The sequence below is a fragment of the Sminthopsis crassicaudata genome, chromosome 1 (assembly GCF_048593235.1).
Source record: "Sminthopsis crassicaudata isolate SCR6 chromosome 1, ASM4859323v1, whole genome shotgun sequence".
In the NCBI taxonomy this organism is placed as follows: Eukaryota; Metazoa; Chordata; class Mammalia; order Dasyuromorphia; family Dasyuridae; genus Sminthopsis; species Sminthopsis crassicaudata.
Window position 1 is genome coordinate 510,413,770 of NC_133617.1, and position 22,998 is coordinate 510,436,767.

The 22,998-nt window shown below is 38.8% G+C and overlaps 1 protein-coding gene across 4 annotated transcripts in view; it reads right to left on the minus strand.

Moving 5' to 3' along the window:
• RAI1 (retinoic acid induced 1) overlaps positions 1-22,998 on the minus strand; it is a 312,902-nt gene that overhangs the window by 148,692 nt on the left and 141,212 nt on the right. Inside the window, exon 1 of one of the 4 annotated variants that reach the window (XM_074281579.1) lies at positions 15,700-18,790. The exons of the other annotated variants lie outside the window; for them this stretch is intronic. The gene's annotated coding sequence lies outside the window, so the exon portion shown is untranslated. Of the gene's footprint in view, positions 1-15,699; positions 18,791-22,998 lie in introns of those variants that run through there. 4 annotated transcript variants of the gene reach the window in all.

The window sequence follows — 22,998 nt, forward strand, 5'->3', positions numbered from 1 at the left end:
CATCTTTTCTTCTTCCCTTATACTACCTCACCAAGTGAATAAATAGTTATGTTTACATTATTCATTATTACATTATACTATTTTATCTACTCTCATGGATCCAATTATCTATTTAATGATTCTCAGATTCATTTATTTTGCCCTATTTTTATTTCTGATCTCTATCTTTATCTGCTTATTGGACACCTTGGTCTGGACAATCTGTGGGTATCTTGAGTCCTATAAGTCCAAAACTGAACTTATTCTCAATCCACCCCAAACTTTTCCCTCTTTCTAAATTCCCTATTAGCATTAAAAGGATTACTATACTAACAGTTACCCAGGATCATAACCTAAGTGTCATTCTCAATTTCTTCTTCTTATCCTGCTCCACTTCAATCTGTTGCCAAATCTTGCTGATTTTGTCTTAGTAACTTCTCTAGTATACATTCTCTGACACTATCACCATCCTGATGAAGGCTCCCATCACTTCATATCTGAGTCATAGTCTGCTAATCGGTCTCCTTGCCTCAAGTCTCTCCCCATTCCAGTTCATTTTTCTACTAAGCTGTGAAATAAATCTTCCTAAAATATATGTCCGACTTTATTATAGCCTATTCAATATCACCCTCTATTGAATAAATTCTAATGATTTTCTATCACCTTAAATCCCTTATCACCTGCCCCAATCACATCTTTCCAGTCTTCTTATATTTTATTTATCTCAACTTTCTTCTCTTTGCAGTTGCATTTTTAAACTTTTCAATAGTATTTTATTTTTCCAATTGCATGTAAAGATAGTTTTCAACATTAATTTTTGTAAGAATTTGTGTTCCATATTTTTCTCTCTTCCTCCCTTACCTCCTCCCTCTTCTGGTTCTGTTCACTTTACTTTGTGCCAGGTCATAAAATCTTCCTAATTTTCTCTTAAATCACTTCTGATTAACATTTTGAATTTGGCCAATAAGGGAATTTTATTTTCTTAGCTATGAAAATAATGTGTTTGTTAATTGAAAATAATAAAAGTTTTAAAATGTAAAAGGTACTAAGAAAGCACCTTGGGGCAATTAGATGGTACAGTGGATAGAATGCCAGGTCTTAAGTCAGGAAAACTCATCTTTCTGTGTTCAAATCTGGCCTCAGACATTAGCTGGGTGATCTTGATCTTATCATTTAACTGTATTAGCTTCAAATCCTCATGTGTAAAATGAGCTGGAGAAGGAAATAGCAAATCACTTCGGCATCCTTGCCAAAAATGCCCCAAATGGAGTCACAAAGTTGGACAAAGTTGAAATGATTGTACAACAAGGAAAGCATCCCTCCCCAGATCCCATATACAACCAATAGGTTAGTTCCCTGTGAATGTCTGAAATTATACCATTAAAATATATCATTCTTCTTGGTTAAACATTGCCCTTGTAGAATTCTCTTTTCCAATTCAATCCCCATCTCATTTATCAATTAATCAACAAACATTTATTAAGCACCATTATGTGCCAGGCACTGTGTTAAGTTCTAGGGAGACAAAAAAAGGAAAAAGATAGTCTCAGCCCAAAAAGAGCTTTAAAATCCAGTTGGGAGACAACATGTAAACATATACATAAGCTTATATACAGGCTAGATAGGGAGAAAATTGACAGTGGGAAGGAAGTGAAATTAAGAGAGGTTGGAGAAGGTTTCTTGTAGAAGGTAGAATTTTAGTTGCCATTTAAAGGAAGCAATGGAGGTCAATCATCAGAGGGGAGGAGGGAGAGCATTCTAGGCATGGGAGCTAGCCAGAAAGAATGCTTAGAGTTGTTGTTGGAGTGTCTTGGTCAAGGAATAGACAGGAGGCCAATGTCAGTGAATTAAAGAATAAATGTTGGTCAGTAAAGTGTAAGAAAACTGGAGAGGTAGGAAGGGGCTAGCTTATGAAAAGTTTTGAATGCCAAGCCAAGCATTTTGTATTTGCTCCAGGAGGTAATAGGGAGCCACTTGAGTTTATTGAGTAGGAAAGGGGCATGGTTGGACCTGTGCATTGGGAAAATCATTTATGTGACTGAATGGAGGATAAACTGGAGTGGAGAAATAACTGGGGTAGGCAGACCCATCAGCCTGCTACTGAAATAATTCAGACATGAGGTGCTGAGGTCCTATAGTAGAGTGATGGCAAGTGTCAGAGTATAGAAAGGAGAGTATTCGAGAGATGTTGAAAAGGTAAAATCAGCAGGGCTTGGCAAGAACCTAGATGTGGTAAGTGAGGAAGTCAGGATGTCCTGAGTTGTGAGCCTGTGTGGGACTTGATTGTGAGGTTGTGAGGGACTAGCAGGATGGAAGAAGGCCTGGGACAGAACCTTTGAGGAATCCCCTTAGACTCCTAAAAGAAAAGCAGCAGTCAGGAAAAGCAGGAAAGAGTCCTTAAAACCTAGAAAGGAAAGAGTATCAAAGAAGAGAGAAGGATTAGCTATATCAAAGAGATCAAGAAGAATAAGGATCCAGAAAAAGCCTTTGAACTTGGCAACTAAGAGGTCATCAGCAATTTTGGAAAGAGCAGTTTTGGTAGAATGTAAGTTCAGAAGCCAACATGTAAAGGGTTAAGAAGAGAGTGAGGGGGAAAAGAAGAAGGCAAGTATTATAGATGATCTTTTTGAGGAATTTAGCTACAAAGAGCAGAATTACTGAATTATAGTTGATTTGCAAGGATGGAAGGATCAAGTTAGTATTTTTTCAGACTAGAAAAAAACATGAATGTACTTGCAGGCAGTAGGAGATGAACCAGGAGGGGTTGAAAATAAATGAAAGAGTGGATATGACAGAGAGGGCAATATGTTGGAAGAGATGGGATGGAGATTACTCTGACAGGTAGGGGAGTTGCCCTATTAAGGAAAAAGGCTGTTTCTCATGTGAAAAAGGGGTGAAGGAAGAGAAAGTGGCAGAAAGCACCTGAGTGATAGGAGATAAAAAAGAGGGGAGAAGAGGGAGTTCATTGTGAATGGACCTATGTAGTCCTTAGGACTGATCAGACAGATCTGAAATGATCATAAGTTTTTCCTGGCAGGAGGGTTATGAGACTATATTCTAGTTAGCCCAAAGAAGTGGGCCCTAAAAAAATGAATTTCATGGACTTTGCTGCTTCTAATTGCTCAAGGAATATCCCTAGACTCATATTCTAACCCAAATCAATACCCATTGATCGAATCAGGAAATCTGAGTGGTACAAATATATCCCAATATATTTGCTACCATTCCCTCAATGTTCCTAAAGGTTTTTAAGGTTCTACAGTGCTGAAATCAGAGATTCATATGCCATTTATCCTTTATACACTGCCAGGGTTACCTGTCTCTTTGACACCTTGTCGGCTTTTCCTTTACATTCATATCCCCTACCAAGGAGACTTCTCCAGACAATTCCAGAAAAAATGGAGACCCCTGTGGGTTGCAGTCCAGCTTGATCATATATCCACAGCCCTTCAGCATTTTTATAACCAATGGAAATATTGCCTTTGGCAGAATAAAAAGACTAGACATAGCCAGCCCCTGGGGCTACTGTCACTTCCTAGACTTCTAAGTACTCTTAGTAAAATTTTAATTAAACTCACTTCCTAATGTCCTTTGCTAATTCCAGTAGTGTAGCAAAATCCAAAATAGCAGATATCCTTCCACCCCCACTAATCATTTCAACTCAGGAATGCATACTCTGCTATTTTCTTCTTGGCATTAGGTTTGTCCTCACATTGATATGAACCTATATTAATATCAGTTGTTATTATAGCAAATACTTGGTAGGAGTGTGGACCTAGAAATATAAAGGGCAAACTCATCTTGAAATGGAAAAAAGGAAAGTCAAACAAATCATAAGAAATTCACCAAATGGAGAAGTCACAAGCAGATAACTGAGAGCTTCTTGTGCTTTCTGATTCATAAAAACATAAACTAGTAAAGTTGTAAAGGACCCGAGGGATCATTTAGTTCAAGCTCCTTATTGGAAAGAGAAAGAAAAAGGCTCAGAGATTAAATGATTTGCCCTGTGTAACACAGCTAGGTAGAATCTGAGATAAAAGTACAGTTCAGATAATCTGATTATACCACACTATTTACACTATCTTTTCTTTTCTTTTCTTTTTTTTTTTTTTTGAAAGGTAAGACTTACAGTCCCCCAAAATCTAAAAGCATTTTTTTTTTCACAGCATTGTTCAGCCTAATGGCTGCTGCACAATGCCCACTCTGCCCCCCCTCCCTTCTAATACTTACCCAGGTTGTTTCAATCCCCAGATAATTTACCTTTGTCCCTAGGGACTACCAGCTCCAGATCTATCTTCCCTTCTTCCGAACCTGCTAACCTTTCCTCTTCATTTCCTTTCTCTGCACATACCTTTCTGTCGCTTGATCTCTAGGTCTCTCATACAGCTTCTCTCTCTGCTTCTTAATCTTTGCACTGGATTTTTGGGGAGGAAGTGTAATCTGCTGGGCTTTAATTATGACTTCCCTAAGGAACTCACAGCCTCCTTCCACACTCAGAAATTTTAATAATTCTTTCCAGGGCTCTGTACTGCCTAGATTTCTTAATTCTCTCTAACTCAGAAAGCTTGGAGCTGAATTCTTCAGTGTTTTGGGCCTTGGGAACTCACCTTATCTATGCTGAGTACATGAAATCCATTAGAACTGATGCTGATTCTCAGACTCCTCATCTTTCTTATAGTCTTATAGTTAATCAAAAAGGGAAGAGCTCCATGCTAGTCCCTGAGGTGGGGAATAGGAAGGAAATATGCTTATATACTTGAGGAGTTTATAATATGAATGAAGATATAGGATAGACATTCAATTTAAGAATGGTAATATAAAATAAGAACAGTAATGTAAACATTGAAAAGCTTTTGCACAAACAAAATCAATGCAGCTAGAATTAGAACAGCAGGCGTATAGTATAGTAGAAGGGTATAGTATAGTATGGCTTTAGAATCAGAAGATCTGAGTTCAAACCCAGCCTCTGATAGTTTCTATCTATATGATTTAAGATCATTTTACCTCCGTGAGACTTAATTTTCTCATCTGTAAAAATGGGGCAGGGGGTGATTTGTATTAGGGAATGCATGAATTTCCTTCCAGTTCTATGTTTATAATGCCATATTTATTTAATTGGGATAAGAATCTGATATACAAGATAAAGAATTGATATAGATAAGTACAAATAAGAGTCAGTCCACAATAGGTAAGGAGATGAACAGGCAGTTCTCAAATACAGAAATGCAAATTATAAACAACTCTATGAAAGAATACAACAGGACAAAATGCTAATAAGAGAAATACAGATTAAAAACTACTTTGAGGTTTCACAAAAGACAAAAGCAATGTCATGGGGAATGGGGGAATGGGGAAGAGGGCACCCTGTGAACTGAAGCTGTGAATTGGTCCAACCATTCTGGAAAACAATTTGTAATTGTGCAAAAAATTCACTAAGTTGTATATACCCATACATGTGATACTACTAGTAGACATAGATACCAAAGAAAACAAAGAGGAAAACTCTCATATTTATAAAAATTGTTACAGCAATACTTTTTGCATACCAAAGAACTATAACAACAAGCACTTACATAATGTTTTAAGTTTTACAAAATGGTTTAAAATACTCTCTCATTTTATCCTGCCAGTAAACCTGGGAGGTAAATGCTATGATTATTTTCATTTTGTAATTGAGGAAACAGAAGTTAAACCACTTGCTCAGGGCCATATGCCTAGTTACTATCTGAAGGAACATTTGAACTCAGGTCTTCCTGATTTCAGGTCTAGTGCTCTATCCAATGAGCCACCTAACTCCCTCTTTCTAGAAGAAAAATTGGCACCCATCAACCAAAGAAATAATGAACAAATTATGATATATGAATAACAGAATATGACGGCCCTATTAAAAACTATGATCATGAAAAAAATCATACAAATTTGGGAACCATTCAACAAGTAATTATTAGGCATCTATTATGTGCCAGTCACCCTCTAGGTATTGGGGAGATTAACACAAAAAATGAAATAGTCTTTACTTTCAAAGAATTTACATTTTAGAATTAATGAACTGATGCAGAATAAAATAGCAAAAACATGAGAACAATTTTTATTATGACCACAGTGATATAAAGGAAAATGACCTTGGAAGACTTTGGCATTCTGATTGATTCAGTGAACAATCATGGCTTCAGAACATGGATGGCAAAGTATCATTCCTGTCTCTTTGCAGAGTTATTTAGCTATAGGCATGGAAGAAAGCAAGCATTTTTAGACAGGGACAATATATTGATTTGTTTTGTTTGACTATACTTATTTGTTGCAAAAGAGGTAGGTGCACTGAAGAGAGGGGGTAGGGAGATCCATCAGGAAGTGACTCATATAACAAGAGTATCAGAATATACCTATGATGCTAAAATATTAAATAAAATATTAGCAAAAAGACTACAGAAAATCATCCCCAGGATAATACACTATGACCAAGTGGGATTTATACCAGGAATGCAGGGCTGGTTCATTAGGAAAACTATTAGCATAATTGACTATATCAATAACCAAATTAACAAAAACCATGTGATTATCTCAATAGATGCAGAAAAAGCATTTGATAAAATCCAACATCTATTCCTACTAAAAACACTTGAGAGTATAGGAATAAATGGACTATTCCTTAAAATAATCAGGAGCATATATTTAAAATCTTCAGTAAACATCATATGTAATGGCAATAAACTGGAACCTTTTCCAGTAAGATCAGGAGTGAAACAAGGTTGCCCACTATCACCATTACTATTCAATATTGTACTAGAAATGCTAGCCTTGGCAATAAGAGCTGAGAAAGAGATACAAGGAATTAGAATAGGAAATGAGGAAATCAAACTATCACTCTTTGCAGATGACATGATGGTATACTTAGAGAACCCCAAAGACTCTGTTTAAAAGTTATTAGAAATAATTCAGAACTTTAGTAAAGTTGCAGGATACAAAATAAATTCACATAAATCCTCAGCATTTTTATACATTACCAACACAATCTAACAGCAAGAGATACAAAGAGAAATTCCATTCAAAATAACTGTCGGTAGTATAAAATATTTGGGAATATATCTACCAAAAGAAAGTCAGGAATTATATGAACAAAATTACAAAATACTTGCCACAAAAATAAAGTCAGATTTAAATAATTGGAAAGACATTGAGTGCTCTTGGATAGGCTGAGCGAATATAATTAAGATGACAATATTCCTTAAACTAATCTATTTATTTCATGTCATGCCAATTAGACTCCTAAGAAACTATTTTAATGACCTAGAAAAAATAACAACAAAATTCAGATGGAAGAACAAAAGGTTGAGAATTTCAAGGGAAGTAATGAAAAAAAATCAAATGAAGGTGGCCTAGCTGTACCTGATCTAGAACTATATTATAAAGCAGCAGTCACCAAAACCATTTGGTATTGGCTAAGAAATAGACTAGTTGATCAGTGGCATAGGTTAGGTTCACAGGGCAAGATAGTGAATAAAAATAGCAATCTAGTGTTTGACAAACCCAAAGATCCCAACTTTTGGGATAAGAATTCATCATTTGACAAAAACCGCTGGGAAAACTGGAAATTAGTATGGCAGAAACTAGGCATGGACCCACATTTAACACCACATACTAAGATAAGATCAAAATGGGTCCATGATTTAGGCATAAAGAACGAGATCATAAATAAATTAGAGGAACATAGGATAGTTTACCTCTCAGACTTGTGGAGGAGGAAGGAATTTGTGACCAAAGGAGAACTAAATATCATTATTGATCACAAAATAGAAAATTTTGATTACATCAAATTAAAAAGCTTTTGTACAAACAAAACTAATGCAAACAAGATTAGAAGGGAAGTAACAAATTGGGAAAATATTTTTACAGTTAAAGGTTCTGATAAAGGCCTCATCTCCAAAATATACAGAGAATTGACTCTAATTTATAAGAAATCAAGCCATTCTCCAATTGATAAATGGTCAAAGGATATGAACAGACAATTTTCAGATGATGAAATTTAAACTATTTCCATTCATATGAAAGAGTGTTCTAAATCACTATTGATCAAAGAAATGTAAATTAAGACAACTCTGAGATACCACTACACACCTGTCAGATTGGCTAAGATGACAGGAACAAATAATGATGAATGTTGGAGGGGATGTGGGAAAACTGGGACACTGATGCATTGTTGGTGGAGTTGTGAAAGAATCCAGCCATTCTGGAGAGCAATCTGGAACTATGCCCAAAAAGTTATCAAACTGTGCATACCCTTTGATCCAAGGGATCCCAAGGAAATACTAAAGAAGGGAAAGGGACCTGTGTGTGTCAAAATGTTTGTGGCAGCCCTTTTTGTAGTGGCTAGAAACTGGAAAATGAATGGATGTCCATCAATTGGAGAATGGTTGGGTAAATTATGGTATATAAATGTTATGGAATATTATTGCTCTGTAAGAAATGACCAACAGGATGAATACAGAGAGGCTTGGAGAGACTTACATCAACTGATGCTGAGTGAAACGAGCAGAACTAGGAGATCATTATACACTTCAACAACAATACTATATGAGGATATATTCTGATGGAAGTGGATATCTTCAACATAGAGAAGATCTAATTCAGTTCCAATTGATCAATGATGGACAGAATCAGCCATATCCAGAAAAGGAACACTGGGAAATGAGTGTTAGCATTTTTTGTTTTTCTCCCCAGATTATTTTTACCTTCTGAATCCAATTCTTCCTTTGCAACAACAATAACAACAAAATTCGGTTCTGCACATATATATTGTACCTAGGATATACTATAAAATATTTAATATGTATGGGAATGCCTGCCATCTAGGGGAGGGGATGGAGGGAAGGAGGGGAAAAATTCGGAACAGAAGGGAGTACAAGGGATAATGTTGTAAAAAATTACATATGCATATGTACTGTCAAAAATGTTATAATTATAAAATTAATTTTAAAAAAAGAATATACTTAAAAAGAGCACAGATATTCATGTGGGCATATATGAAGGGCATCTAAAAATTACTCTGTCTGGTTTTCAAGGCCCCTCATCATTTGGTGCTTCCCTGTTCAATAGTGATGGAGCTCCCTGTTCTCCCCAGTATCTGGTCCTGATGTTTCAATTAGGCTCTTAACTCTTTACTATCTGCCATAATCATCAAGCATCATCCTGCCTCAAGTCTTAATGATTTTTTTTCCTTTTAAAAAACAACAAACCAATCAAAAAATCCAAACAAAACTTCTGGAATATTTTTTCCTAGTCCTCTTTCATAAATACCATACTTCAGGATACATCTGTTCCAAGAGGCTCTCCATGACTACCCAAACCCCTAATAGCCATCATGTTACCCATCCCCATCCCCATCCCCAGCTTCAAGGAAAGTCAGGTAGATATGTATGATGAGAAGATGTATGGCAAAGGAGAAAGGCTAGACCTTTCAGGATTCTTCCAACTTCTTTATAATTCTTCCAATAGTGACTTTTGGAGGAGAGGAAACCTTAAGTCATTTCTTTATTATACCATATATTGGTATTGGATTGTAATTAGATGTAATTCATTAGATTTTAAACTCCTTGAGGGCAGGAACTGTCTTTTGCCAATTTTTGTATTTCTAATATTTCTCAAAGTGCCTGATACATAGTAGCTGTTTAATAAATGTTTGTGAATTTATTGATTCATAATAACAAAGATATTGGAGCTGGAAAGGATACTATGTTACAGAGGAGGACCAAATGAGTTAAATGACTTATTTGGAGTCACAGTAAATCAGGATCAGAGTTGAAATTAGAGCTCAGGTCTCCTGATTCCCTTTCTTGGGCTATCAAATCTCCTTGATAGAAAACTTTGGCTTTCCTGAATTAGATATTGCTGTGAATAGACTCGTGTGAACGGACTATATGAAGCAGCATTTACCTCACAGGGTTCTCAATGATCCAAACCTAGGTCTTGGCCAAATGACACCATGAATAGGCAGGGCCATTCTGGGACAAAATTGTGAAGTAAGTGTCTCTCCATCTTTCTTTCTCCAGCTCTTCTCTTGTGGTAATCTCTGATCTAGATGCTTAAGACCATTCTCTGGGTTTGCCTTCCTCAGGCAGCACCCCTGTTCTCGACCTTTCCCTGTATCCCTTGTCTGGACACTAGACATTTATTGATGCAGCTTACAATCATGTTAACCATTGGAGCTACCATGTCATATTGCTGACTCACACTGAGCTTGTGTTCAATTAGAACCTCATCTTTTTCACATTAATTGCTAAAAGTTTCTATTGCAATTATAATGTGGGTAAGATCCCTATTCCCAGGAAGCAGAGAGCTAGTATGTCCCTCACTATAACACAGGAGACCAATAAAAATTATAATTTGTTTCTATCAACAATGCATTATATAATTGTATTTTATATATAAAATGTGGTATCATATCATATAATGTCATGCTTGTTGTCACCAAGATACTTCTGTTTATCCTTAACCAGGAATAATCTCTCTTCTAACTTATTTATTCTTTAAGATCTGGTGCAAATTCTAATAATATATCTTATACTTCTATATCTGCCACAGTACCTAGCACAGAGCTTGGGCCCAAAGCAAGTGGTCAGTAGAGACCTAATGATTGGTTAGATTTGTCCTGTAAGGTATTACCAGATGCTAATGATGTCATTTGTATTTTCATTCAAGATAGCATTTGCATTTTAACTGTAGCCTTTCCGAGATGAAAGTTAAGAACTCTTTGCATAAGAGAAGGAAAGCTTTTCTTATTTTTCTCGTACAGAGTCCCAGATCAGACTGGAAAACCATACGTACAGGGGACATAATCATAGAGTCAAGCCATACATCCTAAGGCCATGGTGTAGAATCTGAGAATAAGGTTTTTCCATTGTTCACATGTCAGCTTTGAGGGCTACAATCACATACAAATATAGCAATAGCTTTAAGAACTTTCATCTTTTAATATGAGTAGAGATACACACATAGACACACACACACATATAATGTTTAGACTAGTAAATGTCAAGATTAATTGACTTTATGGCATATGTTTGGACCAATGATGAATGAGGTTCAAATTCACTCTCTGACTTTGAGCATTTCTCTTCATATCTGTGTGCCTCAATTTCCTCCTTTATGAAATGAGGGTTTGAATATACCAAGAGCCCTCTCAGCTCCCATAGTTTGGTAATTCAGCCTTGAATAATAACCACAATAATAATAGCTAACTAAATGCAGTGCCTACTATGTGCCAGACACCAGGCTACTCATTATGATGTTGTTGGAATGTGGGTTTCTCTGTGATGACTTTGCCTTTCACTATGTGTGTGTTCTAAATAGCGCTGACTTTATCTTGTTAAGAATAAGCATAAGGAGGCCTCAAGTCAGCGTATGTGTGGGTTTGTGTGGCCATGCACATAAATGTATGCTTGTACAGTTGGGTGACAAGATGTGTATGCACATGTGCATAATTGGCTCATATGTATTGTATTCATTCAATGTACAACGTGTGTGCATATGTATATGTATGACGTGTGTGGCAGAGTGCATGTGTGTGTTACAGAGAGGTCTCACGTTCCTCACGCTCACAGAAGGGGATGTCTAAGCATCTTACCCAATTACATAGAATTCCCCCCCACTTCCTGCCCACTGAACCCAATTGAAACCAAGAAGGCCCAAGAGATGATGGCTCTTCGCCGTGGGGCCAGGCATTAGTTGCCTTCATCTGATGGTCATCACTTTATCACCAACGTGGGAATGAGGAACTCAGAGTCTGAAATCTTCTATCTACATATCATTGCCTCCATTAGTTTCTCCTCATAATTGATTTAATTTAATTGATCATATTCAGGACTCCATCTAGAATTCTCCAATCAATACTGACTCCACTCCTCCCTTCTCCCCCCCCCCAACTCTCCCACAAGTTAAACATTGCTGTCTCTCACAAGTAAATTTGGGTGCTTTTGGAACATTTGTATTCCCAATTGTGCTTATCTCTCTAGCAGTTTGAGGAGATTCCGTGCTGTCCTTTCCAATGTCTCTCTCAGGACCTTTCACTAGAGACACAACACAATGTAGTTTTATGAAAATTGGAGAATTAATAGCATTTTGGGAGGGTCCTAGTCTACCATATGGTGAGTTGGGAAATTATACTAAATCCAAAATAACAGATTATGTAAATATAACCGACATATAACAGTTTTTCAAAATTCTTATAAGTTATTGCCTATGCTGGTCATGTAAAGGTTTGGGTTAACTCAAAGAAAGTTGGAACAGCAAAAAAATTTAATAATAATAAATAATAAAATAAAACAAAAATAAGTTGATTTTAAAAATAGAGAGAAAACTATTTTTTTTCTCTTAGATTGAAGTTTTATGCTGAATGAGCTCCCTGAGCACAAAGAGAAGCTTTTCCAACAGGAACAAGGCACCTGTGGTTGACTGGACATCACTCTCTCACTTTCGGGTGATAAATCAAACAATTCTGGTCTGAAAATTCTTCTAAGAGTCCCTTTGGAACAAAGACAATCCAATACTTTTTCCAAAGATCTCTATAAAATAATAGGGTATTACAAATGGAGGTAAAAAATATAAATAAAAAAGATTTTCCCCAGGGGAGTCTTGTAGCACATAAAACATCCAAATACAAGTCCAAAGTCACCCCATACTTGAACAAGTAGACTAATTTTAAAAAATAAACCAAGGAAAATAAGAAAGGCTTCAAAGATATGTGTGACTACCAAAAAGGATTAAGGTCCATTGCTGGGCACCTGAATTCTAGGAGTGTGCGAATTTATATCAAATTCCACAATGGTCATAGTTAGACAACCCATATAAGTTCTTGCCATTCTACTTCTCCCTTTGCTTGGTACCCCAAAATCCTGTTCTTCATCCTCACTGTGAACTTCAATGCCTTCATCCTTTAGTTCTTTCCCTGGCCATCACCTATGCATGACTTACATTTTCTCTTTTTCTCTTTCCCATTTAATTCTTCGATGAACCAATTCAATTCTGCACTATTTTCTCCAATACTTCATGTTATCCCTGATCTTGCCTTGTCGAGACTCAGCTTTCAATTATTCCTATCATCCACTGATTTTGCTCACATGTAAAGCAAGAGAAAATCATGAAACCACATTGACTGGATCCACAAGGAATTTGTTACATAATCTCAACCCGGCCCTCACTGTGGTATGGTAATCTGTTTACACCTCCTAACTGACTCACTATTCCACTTACCACAGTTGCTCTTCCAAACTTTTTCATCTCTTCTTAAAATTTCCATGGCTTCTCCTACCTCATCCTTCTCAGTTGGGAACCTTGACTCATATTTTAGTGAAAAAAATTAGGCCATTCACCTAGAGCTCTCTCTTTTCCCTCTTTCTCATCTCACATCACTCATATTTTACAACTAGATCCTCCTTTACTCCGTCTTAGGAAGAACTTTCTTCCTTACCAAGGCTATCTCTTCTACATGTTCAAATGATCCCATTCTATCATATCTTCTCTAGCAGACTGCTCCTTCTATCATACCCAATTTCTTATTAATCCTCTTATTGTCTACTGTTTATTTCCCTACTGCTTACAAACAGGTCTGCTGTCTCCTTAAAAATTCCTCACGTGGGGGCAGGTAGATGGTGCAGTGGATAGAGCACTAGCCCTGAAGTCAGGAGAACCTCAGTTCAAATCTGGGCTTAGACACTCAACACTTTCAAGCTGTGTGACTGGACAAGTCACTTAACCCCAATTGCCTCAGCAAAACAAAACAAAACAAAATCCTCACTTGATCATCTATTTCTGTTAGCTATTAAATGCTATCTCTCCCTTCCTTTTGTAGCTAAACTTTTTTTAAAAAGGATGCCTATAATTAGTGACTTTACTTTTTCTGACTGTCTTCTTAATTCTCTTCAGTCTGGCTTTCAATTTCATTCAACTTCAAAGTTACCAATGATCTCTTAATTACTAAATCCACTGTTCTTTTCCCAAACAACACTTACCCTTTTCAACTATTTTGCAGCTTTTGACATTATCACTTCTTCTTCTTGATATTATCTTTTCTCTAAGTTTCTATGATATTAGTGTGTCCTGGTTCTACCTGTCTGACCACTTCTTCTCAATCTCCTTTCCTGAGTCTATATTCAGGTCATACTCACCAACCATAGGGTCTCCCAAGGCTCAGTCCATCTTCTCTCTACATATTATTTCATTTGATGATGTCATCCTTTCCCATGGATTCAATTATCATCTCTAGGCGAATAATTCTCAAATTTACTTATTTAGTGTTAACCTCTTTTCTAACTTCATCTCAGATTTTTTCTTACCTCTTATTATCTACCTTGAACTGGATGTTCTATAGACATTTTACACCCAATATGCCCCAAAATGAATTCATTGTCTTGCCCCTTCTCACCCCAATCCTCCCCTCTTTATAACTTTTTTTCTTACAGTCAAGAATACCATCAACTCCACGGTCATACAGGTTCTCAATAAGCTGTGAAACTGATCTTCCTAAAATGCAGATCTTACCATATTGCTCCCCATCTAACCCTCATTTAATGAATTACAATGGCTCCCTCTCATCTCTAGATCAAAATTTATTGTTGTTTGGTATTCAAAGCCCTTTACATGTTAGCCCTTTATTAACTTTCCAGTTTTCTTACTCATGCCTACTTATTCTAGAATCCAGTAATAACTGACTTCTTTGCTATTCTTTGTACCAGACACTCTATTTCCTAACTTTGGAGTGACTGTCCCCAAGCCTAGAATTATGTTTCCTCATCTCTCCTGGATTCCTTCAAGTGTGAGATAAAATCCCATTTTCTATAAAAAAATCTCTTTGTTCCCCTTAATGCCTTACCTCTTCTAATGCCCTTCATTTTATTCTCCCTCTATTTTATTTTTTGTACATAGTTGTTTGCATAGCCTCTCCCCATTAGACTGTGAGTATCATAAGAAGAATAGCCTTTTGCTTTTTTTTGTATCTCTAGCCCTTAGCACAGTGCCTGGCACATAATCAGTGCTTCATAAATGCTTGGCTACTGACTACTTAAGTATTCAACCATGCAAAAACTAGCTCAAAGCAACTGGCCTGATTTGTAAAGGAAACACATCATAAAACTCTAATTATAGTCTGAAAACAAAAGAAAAATACTAAATACTAGTGTAGCAGGGGGTTGATCAGAGATTCCTGATTAATTGAGTCCCCCTAGTCCACTTGACAAAATTGCAGGATATAAGAGCGAGGTAATGGAGAGAACCAGGTTAAAGTCATGCCTGTCAGATTTTGAGTGACTGAATTTATATGGGGCAGGTAACAGTGACAATGAGATGAAAGGAGAGGCCCTTTTCAGACTCTGGCCCATTTGTTCCTCATAAAGGGTGTGCCCATTTGGACGATGATTAGCTCATTTACATATGAAATGGCCAGGAAACTAGGTGAGGCTTGGCAGAGACAAAGAACTTTACTCGGGGAGAGAAAGCTTTGGTGAGAGTTTAAAAGAAGAATCTAGCTAGGGAGTTAATAGAGAAAGCAGTTAGCTCTAGCTTTGGAGAAGACTTCTATGGAAAAAGTCAGCACTCTTCGACCTTTTCCTTTGTACCTCTTGAAGAATATAGCAAGGAAGAGAAAGGATGTCTTTTTCCTCCTCCATCCCACTAACACTGTGAGCAGTGGCATTTTGCAACAGACAGAGGTGGACCCAGCAGAATACAAACCTGGAGTCCAGCTGTAGTCAGGATGAACAACTTCTTGAGAGTCTGGAATGGGGATTCCCTAGAGAAATGGTAGGCCACAAAATTAAAATTCCTGCTAATTCTAGGGAAGGGTTTCTGGGGAAAAGACAGTGCATTATCTAGGCCAAGATTTGATTCTAGTCAGAAGCAGTGGTGATTACAGCCAAGCACAGAAGCAGCTATCCAGTGTAGACTTTGGGGTCAAAGAGAGTGAGAGAAATGGAAAGATGTCAGCTCTACTGCATCAGAAGTGTGAATTGCTTCTTTTTGCCTTGGTCACATGATTTGTTTACAAGTGTACCTCTCAACTTTTGATATTTATTTGTTTATTTTTTTCTACCATTCCTATGTATATGTGTAGGAAAACTCACTCTACATTTGTGGGGGATGTATTTTGTATTACTATTATTCTTACCATGCTATTTCAATAAATACTTTTGTCTTGCTCTAATTGTATCTCAGACTGATTAGAGATACATCAATGGGGGATCATGAGCTGCAGTTTTAAAAGTTTTCTGTGAGACCCAGCCTTCAGTTGCAAGGTCAAAGGGTAGCTCAAAGAGGGTATTTTTTTTTTTCCTCAAGGATTTTTATAATACTAGGGTATCTATAAATGAAAATCTCAGAGAAGTCTCCAAGATTTTACCAACAAAAAGTTCTAGTTTTGGACTAATCAGGGAGATTTCATCCTTGTGAGGGGGTAGTAGAATAGAACTCAGAGGAGAAATCTTTAAATCAAACTTAGCTATGAATGATTCATGTCTTCCCTTGAAGTGGGTAACTGTTCCTCTTTAGAAATAGTACTCAATGTACAAAATAGGTATCAATACATTAGAAGTTGACCTTTATTTCCTTTACCACTGAAAATGTTTAATATAGAAAAGAACTCAAAAGGTATGCCTTAACAAATACAGAAAAACATCACACTCATTATACTTTCTTGGGAAGGTTCATGGATGAACAGATATTTATGGTTTTTCCCATTCACTTCAGATCTGCCCAGTTTGAACCACTCACAAGGACCAGATCTGACCAGTCAGGACATGGGTTGAATTTTCTTAAGCTTTTCAGCATTAGCATCTTCCTGATGATTGTGCTTCTCTTCTGAGAAATGGTTCTCTTTCAGGAATCACCTCCTGGTATATAGCCAGCACCTGACTCAGAAACTCTTGACCTCATAAGGTTACTGTAAAAACTGGAAACATCCATTTCTCAAGATCTCTGGTCACTGTCCTGTGCTCAGGGAAAAAATGGAGAAAGTAGAAGGTGGCCAAGGATTCAAGCACATGTAGTTACTTCCATGTACTTGATGAAATTACAGATTGTAAGGGGCGAGTTGCCACTGGATATAAAGAGGAGGAAAGAAATCCTTTTTACTCCCATGCCCACTAGAAGTCCAAGAGTATTAAAGAGTCCCAGTTCAAGTCATTTCTCCTGATATCCTCTTATAGCCCACCAAATGGGCAGCTCCTCCTTACTCAATGGCTAATCATTTTTGAGGTAATCCCCATCACTAGTGACCAATCAGGAGTCACTGTGTCGTATACCTTAACAAGATATGTGTTCCTCAGCAAGAGGTCAGAACATGTTATATATGAAATGATCAAGGCATATGTACAGTTACAGTTACATGGGAGGAACCCAATCCTGGAGATCAGGATAGGGTAGGGGTTGAGGGGGATGGGCCCTCTACCTGACTATCTCTATTATGATCTCCTCACAGTTAAGTAGTTACTCAATAAATCATCTGGTTTGCCTTTTTTTTGGCAATTCCAGATAGCTCTCTGGAGGCATAGGGAAGCTCAAATATTATCCTTCCAAGTGCCTCCACCAAGGTTTTGCAGTAAAGTCTCTCAATCAAGTCTACGTGGCACAGTTCATAATAGTCTCTTGAATGTCATGCAGAGTCATAGCAGTTCATTTGGAAAGGGACCAAAGCATATATCCTATAGAAAGTGACCAGAATACATGTCGGTAGTAGGTACCAGTATATATATATATAATACCTGATGGGAGGAGCCCACAAGTCTGTGCTAAGCATCCCATTAGATAAGTATATTCTAAATTTAGGCACATTAAAAACGTTAACTTGGTGGAGATAGGACAAGCAGCTGGGGATAATCACGAAAGGCCTCCTGTAGAAGAAAGTACTTCAGATGAATTTTTAAGGAAATAAGATTTTAAGGGGTGGAGGGAAAGAGGGAAAGCATTCCAAGAATAGGAGCAATCATTGCAAAAACATGGAGATGGGAGATAACATAGGGATGGGAGTTAAAAAAGGCCAGTATGGCTAGACAAGAGGATGTCAGAAGGGGAATAATATATAACAAGACTGGATTGGTAGTTTGGGACTAGGTTGTGAAAGGCTTTATTGGAAAAGCCAAACATGAGAGTTTATATTTAATCTTAGAATAAATTGGGAGACATTGGATTAAAGAATAAGGGAGTGATGTGGATAAAGCTTGGCTTTAAGAAAATCACTTCAGCAGCTGTGTGGAGGGTGGATTGGAGAGTTAAGAGTCAGGGAAACCAAAAATGAGACTTGCCATAGTCTGAGTGATGATGACCTGAACTGGATTGTGGATGTGTGAGTGGAGAGAAAAGGGACATATGGGAGAACATTGTTGAGGTAGAATTGACAAGATCTGGTAACTGACTGGCTACATGGGGTGGATGAAAATGAGGAATAAAGGAAGACTCTATGGAAAAGAAGCTAGAAAACAGGAACGGGTAGTGCCTTTGACAGAACTAGGGAAGTCTGAAGAGGGAGTGGGTTTGGGGAAAAATATAAGATATGTTGGACTTACCTCAAAGGGCTTTGCCCACCATCTATAAAGATGCTGGCCCAAGATGGCAAGCAGTTAGTGAAGGAATCTCAGAGCCTTCCTTGGAAAATCCCTTCATTTGCAAGATGGGATGAACCTTGGCCTGGAAATCTGAGTCCTTCTATGCCATTAACTTGATATATGACCCATCACTGACCCATTATCTACCTCATTTTCCTCTTCTGTGAAATGGAGAGCTAGTGGTGGTATGGGCTGATTAAATAATCCTTAATGTTCCTTTCTACCCTGACATTTCCCCCCCTCCTCTTTCTCTCCCCTCCTTCCTCCCTCTATCTCTTTTTCTCTCTGTCTCTCTCTCTTTCCCCTCCCCCTCCTTTTCTCTCTATGTCCCTATCTCTTTCCTTCTCTCTTTCCCCCCTTCCTTTCTCTCTCCCTCTCCTCTTCACAAGTGGGATGTGCACAGGAATGGCTCAATCAAGATATAATAATTTTTAATTAACATGTGGATCATTTCACAGGCTGATCTCCTTGGAGACAAAAGAAAAGATGTTCTCTTAAGATTTCCCTTTGCCTCCCCTCTTTTCCCTTCCCTGGCCCCACCAAGGACTCCCTAATTTCAACCATATATCTTCAGTCTTAAAAACCACACAAAAAAGCAAATTCTTGATCTTTCTCTTTTTCTTTGGGGTACTAATACACACCACACACATATACACAAACGTATGCACATACAATCTCACATACAGACAAATAGATACACACAAATGAAAACAGACTAACAGAGACAGGTATACATACATACACCCAAAGAAAAACAGATGAAAACACAGATGTTTTGCCAATGTGCAATCTCACACATACTGACATCCATACAAACCAAAACACAGACTAATATATCTAGATAATCACAAATGTATATAATTATACAGAGACATAGATTAACATACACAGATAGGTGCAGGCTTATATACATGCAGGGATACTATACATACAGAGACACAACTGCAAATATATACAGATACATGCACAGACAGATACACATATCCATATGAAGATACCCACAGACATGTGAAAGAGACACACATACAAAAACAGAGGCAAAAGGGATGGGCTGGAAGAAAAGGAATAGAATGTTCCTATCCTCTTAAAGGTGAGTCAAAACAATAAATGTCTTTCTATCTCCCCTAAAGCTGGCCTGCTGCTCCCCTCCCCAGGAGACCTGGGAACAGAGGGCACTGACATTAATACCTGGCCCACAGGGAATATGGCAAGGGCTTCAGTGCATGAGAATCAGGTGTTTCCTTTCCCCCTCCCCCAACTCCAGCTAGTGCCTAGGATAAGTTAGCATAGATGTGGCCCCTTGGGCAGTCACTCTAGCTATTGATTGCTTGCTGCAAGCTCTCTCATGCCCTTCTGCTGCTTCTCACTTGTTTTCTTCCATGAAGTGGCCTTTGGCAACTGCTATAGGGCCAGCCTGACAGAGCTGGGCCACAAGATACACCCACTGCCTCCTGTTCTAATGATTGCTTTGGGGATGAGGGAGTGAGGAGGAAGGGTTAGGTTTAAGTGATAAGAGAGTTTAGCTTGTTCCAAGAAGGACTTCCTTTTTCTATTTTCTCCTCTTTCTTCTCCTTCTCCTCCTCCTCTTTCTTCTTTCCTTCCTTTTTCTTTCTCTTTCTTTCTTTCTTCTTTTTCTCCTCCTCCTCCCTTTTTCTTTTCTTTTTCCTTCTTTCTCCTCTCTCTCTCCTTCACTTCTCTCTCCAACTCTCTTCTTTCTCTCTCCTCTGTTTCTCATTCTTTCCTCTCCTCTTTTTTTTTCCTTCTCTTTCTCCTTTGGTTTTTTCTCTTTCTCTTTTTCTTTTTCTCCCTCATATGTCTTCCTTCACTCCTTATTTTCCTTCCTTCCTTTTAAGTCTCTGCTTTTCTTCTTTCCACAACCCCTATCCTGGAACATTACCCTCTGGATTGGAGATAACTAAACTCAGAGGAGGAAGGTAAGAAGCCATTGCCTGTCCCAAATGGCCCATTTAGCTCCATGCCTTTCTCTAAGTTATGAATGGGTAAACTAAGAGGTGACATGAATCATCATAGCTGGATAGCAGCCATCTATCCCCTTCTGGTCTCAAAACTCCCTTGATTTAACCAGTGTATTCCATTCCTCATCCACTGGGTTTGACTATTTTGGTTCTAACATTACCCAGTGAGGGTAAACTCCTAAGTTTAGATTTCCCAAACAGGAGAACAATAGTCAAAGACCCAAGCCCCTAGACCCATCTCATGGGCCAAGACTCTCCTGGCTCTATAATTTTCTCTTTCTGTAAAGCAGACTCTCACTCCACCTCCCAGTCTCTCAGTTTTCTCCTTTGAGAAATGGGCAGATATTCTCCTCCTTTTCCTGGCATAGGGAAAAGGTTGCAATGAGACTCTAGACCCTCTGCAGTTTGCAGGAGGAAGGAGTGGGATGGGTGTTGGATGAGTGCCCAGGACTATCATTTGGCCTGAAATCCTTCCCAGTTCTCAAGCTGGGATGAGAGGAATTCAGAGGAACATGGTCATTGACAACATACCATTCCTTTTTCAACCGAAGCTCCCTCCACAGTCCTCTGGGTTGGTGTCCCCACCCTTTCTTCACCCTTCTCCTTTTGCAATTCTCCAGGCCTGTGGCCTGGCCTGAGTTCTCAGAGAGAATAGGAGAGATCCCAGAGACAGCTGAAATCTGGCCAGTGCATCTGCACGCGCATATACACACACATACACACAGAGTCTTAACTCTCTCAGTCTTAACTGAAAGATAGTGATGAGGTTGAATAGATGATGAGGAGAACCTAATGAATGGGAAGATAGAGTCCTTTGGGATCAGTGTTCCCAATCTTAAGGGAGAGAAATGATCTGGAGAGAGCCCAGGGCTTCGAGCCAGAAGGACTGGGCTCCAGGCCCAGGAGACAATAATTCACTCAGTGACCTTGGGAAAAGTCACTTCCCTGGGCCTCAGTTTCCCCATCTGTGATATGGTAATCCTCCATTTCTCTCTTGTTCAGAGATAAGAATGAGAATGAGTGATTCAGTGGCTCAAGGCCAAGTTTCCTGATGGGGAGCTGGATACAAGCTAGTAGGAGAGGGCATCCTGTGATGGAGCCACCACAAGCACATCACCCTTGTCGTAGTCCTACGTCCCAATTAAAACTTTGAGTATGTCCCCTGGGGTAGTGTTCCTACAGATCTGACCCATTCCTCAGCTGGGAGGGCCCCCAGGGGATGGATATAGGACACTTTTCCTCAACTATTTTCAAGACTCTGCTGAGGGTGCAGGTGGGAGAATGGATTAAGAAGGGGTGGTGAGCCACAAAGTCAGGGTGGCAAGGAGTGGGGACGGAGCTTATTAGAAAAGCTAAATCCTTCAGGAGAATGCAGTTTTTAAACAGAAGAGTCTACTCTCAGGGTCTGCAGAGTACTCAAATAAACCTTCTAGAGCAAATCGAAATAGCCACCTTCTAATTACAATTTAAAAAAGGGGGGGTCTTCCCGCCTTGGGTCTAATTGGAGAAACTGTGAATTCACCACCTTTCACCCCATCCCCATCCCCGAACTCTACTTCCCACCCACTTCAGCCCTGGCTCTCAAACCTTGTAACAGTGTGTGGGAGAGTGCCCGGGAGTGAGCCAGTCAATGGGTGTTTGTCAGCCTGGGAGTCCAGCGCCAGGAGAGCCTTCCAGATTACACCAGGGACCAAAGTTTGTGGGGGAAGCCAGTCAATAATGCCGAGGAATAGGTTTTTTAGCGACTTCTTTCCTCTTTGAGACTGCCTTTGACGCACATTTTCATTTGATTTTTTTGACCTGGAAAAGCATTCTCTGTCTCTGTCTCTGTCTCTCTGTCTCTCTCTATCTCTCTGTCGGTCTCTCTGCCTCTGTCTCTCTGTCTCTCTCTCTCTCTCTGTCTCGGTCTCTCTCTCTCTTTGTCTCTGTCTCTCTCTCTTTCTCTGTCTCGGTCTCTCTTTCTCTGTCTCTGACTCTCTCTGTCTGTCTGTCTGTCTGTGTCTCTCTGCCTCTTCTCTCTCGTCCATCTCTCTCTGTTTCTCTTTGTCTCTGTCTCTGTCTGTCTCTGTCTTCTCTCTCTCTCTTTCTCTCTCTCTCTCTCTCTCTCTCTCTCTCTCTCTCTCTCTCTCTCTCTCTCTCCTCTCTCTGTCTCTGTCTCTGTCTCTCTCTGTCTCTCTCTCTGTCTCTGTCTCTGTCTCTCTCTGTCTCTCTCTCTGTCTCTGTCTCTCTCTCTCTCTGTCTCTCTCTCTCAATCTCTCTCTGTCTCTGTCTCTCTCTGTCTCTCTCTCTCTGTCTCTCTGTCTGTCTCTCTGTCTGTCTCTGTCTCTCTCAATCTCTCTCTCTCTTTCCTCTCTCTCTCTCTCTCTCTCTCTCTCTCTCTCTCTCTCTCTCTCCTCCTCTTCTCTCTCTCTCTCCTCTCTCTGTCTCTCTCTCTTTCCTCTCTCTGTCTCTCTGTCTTT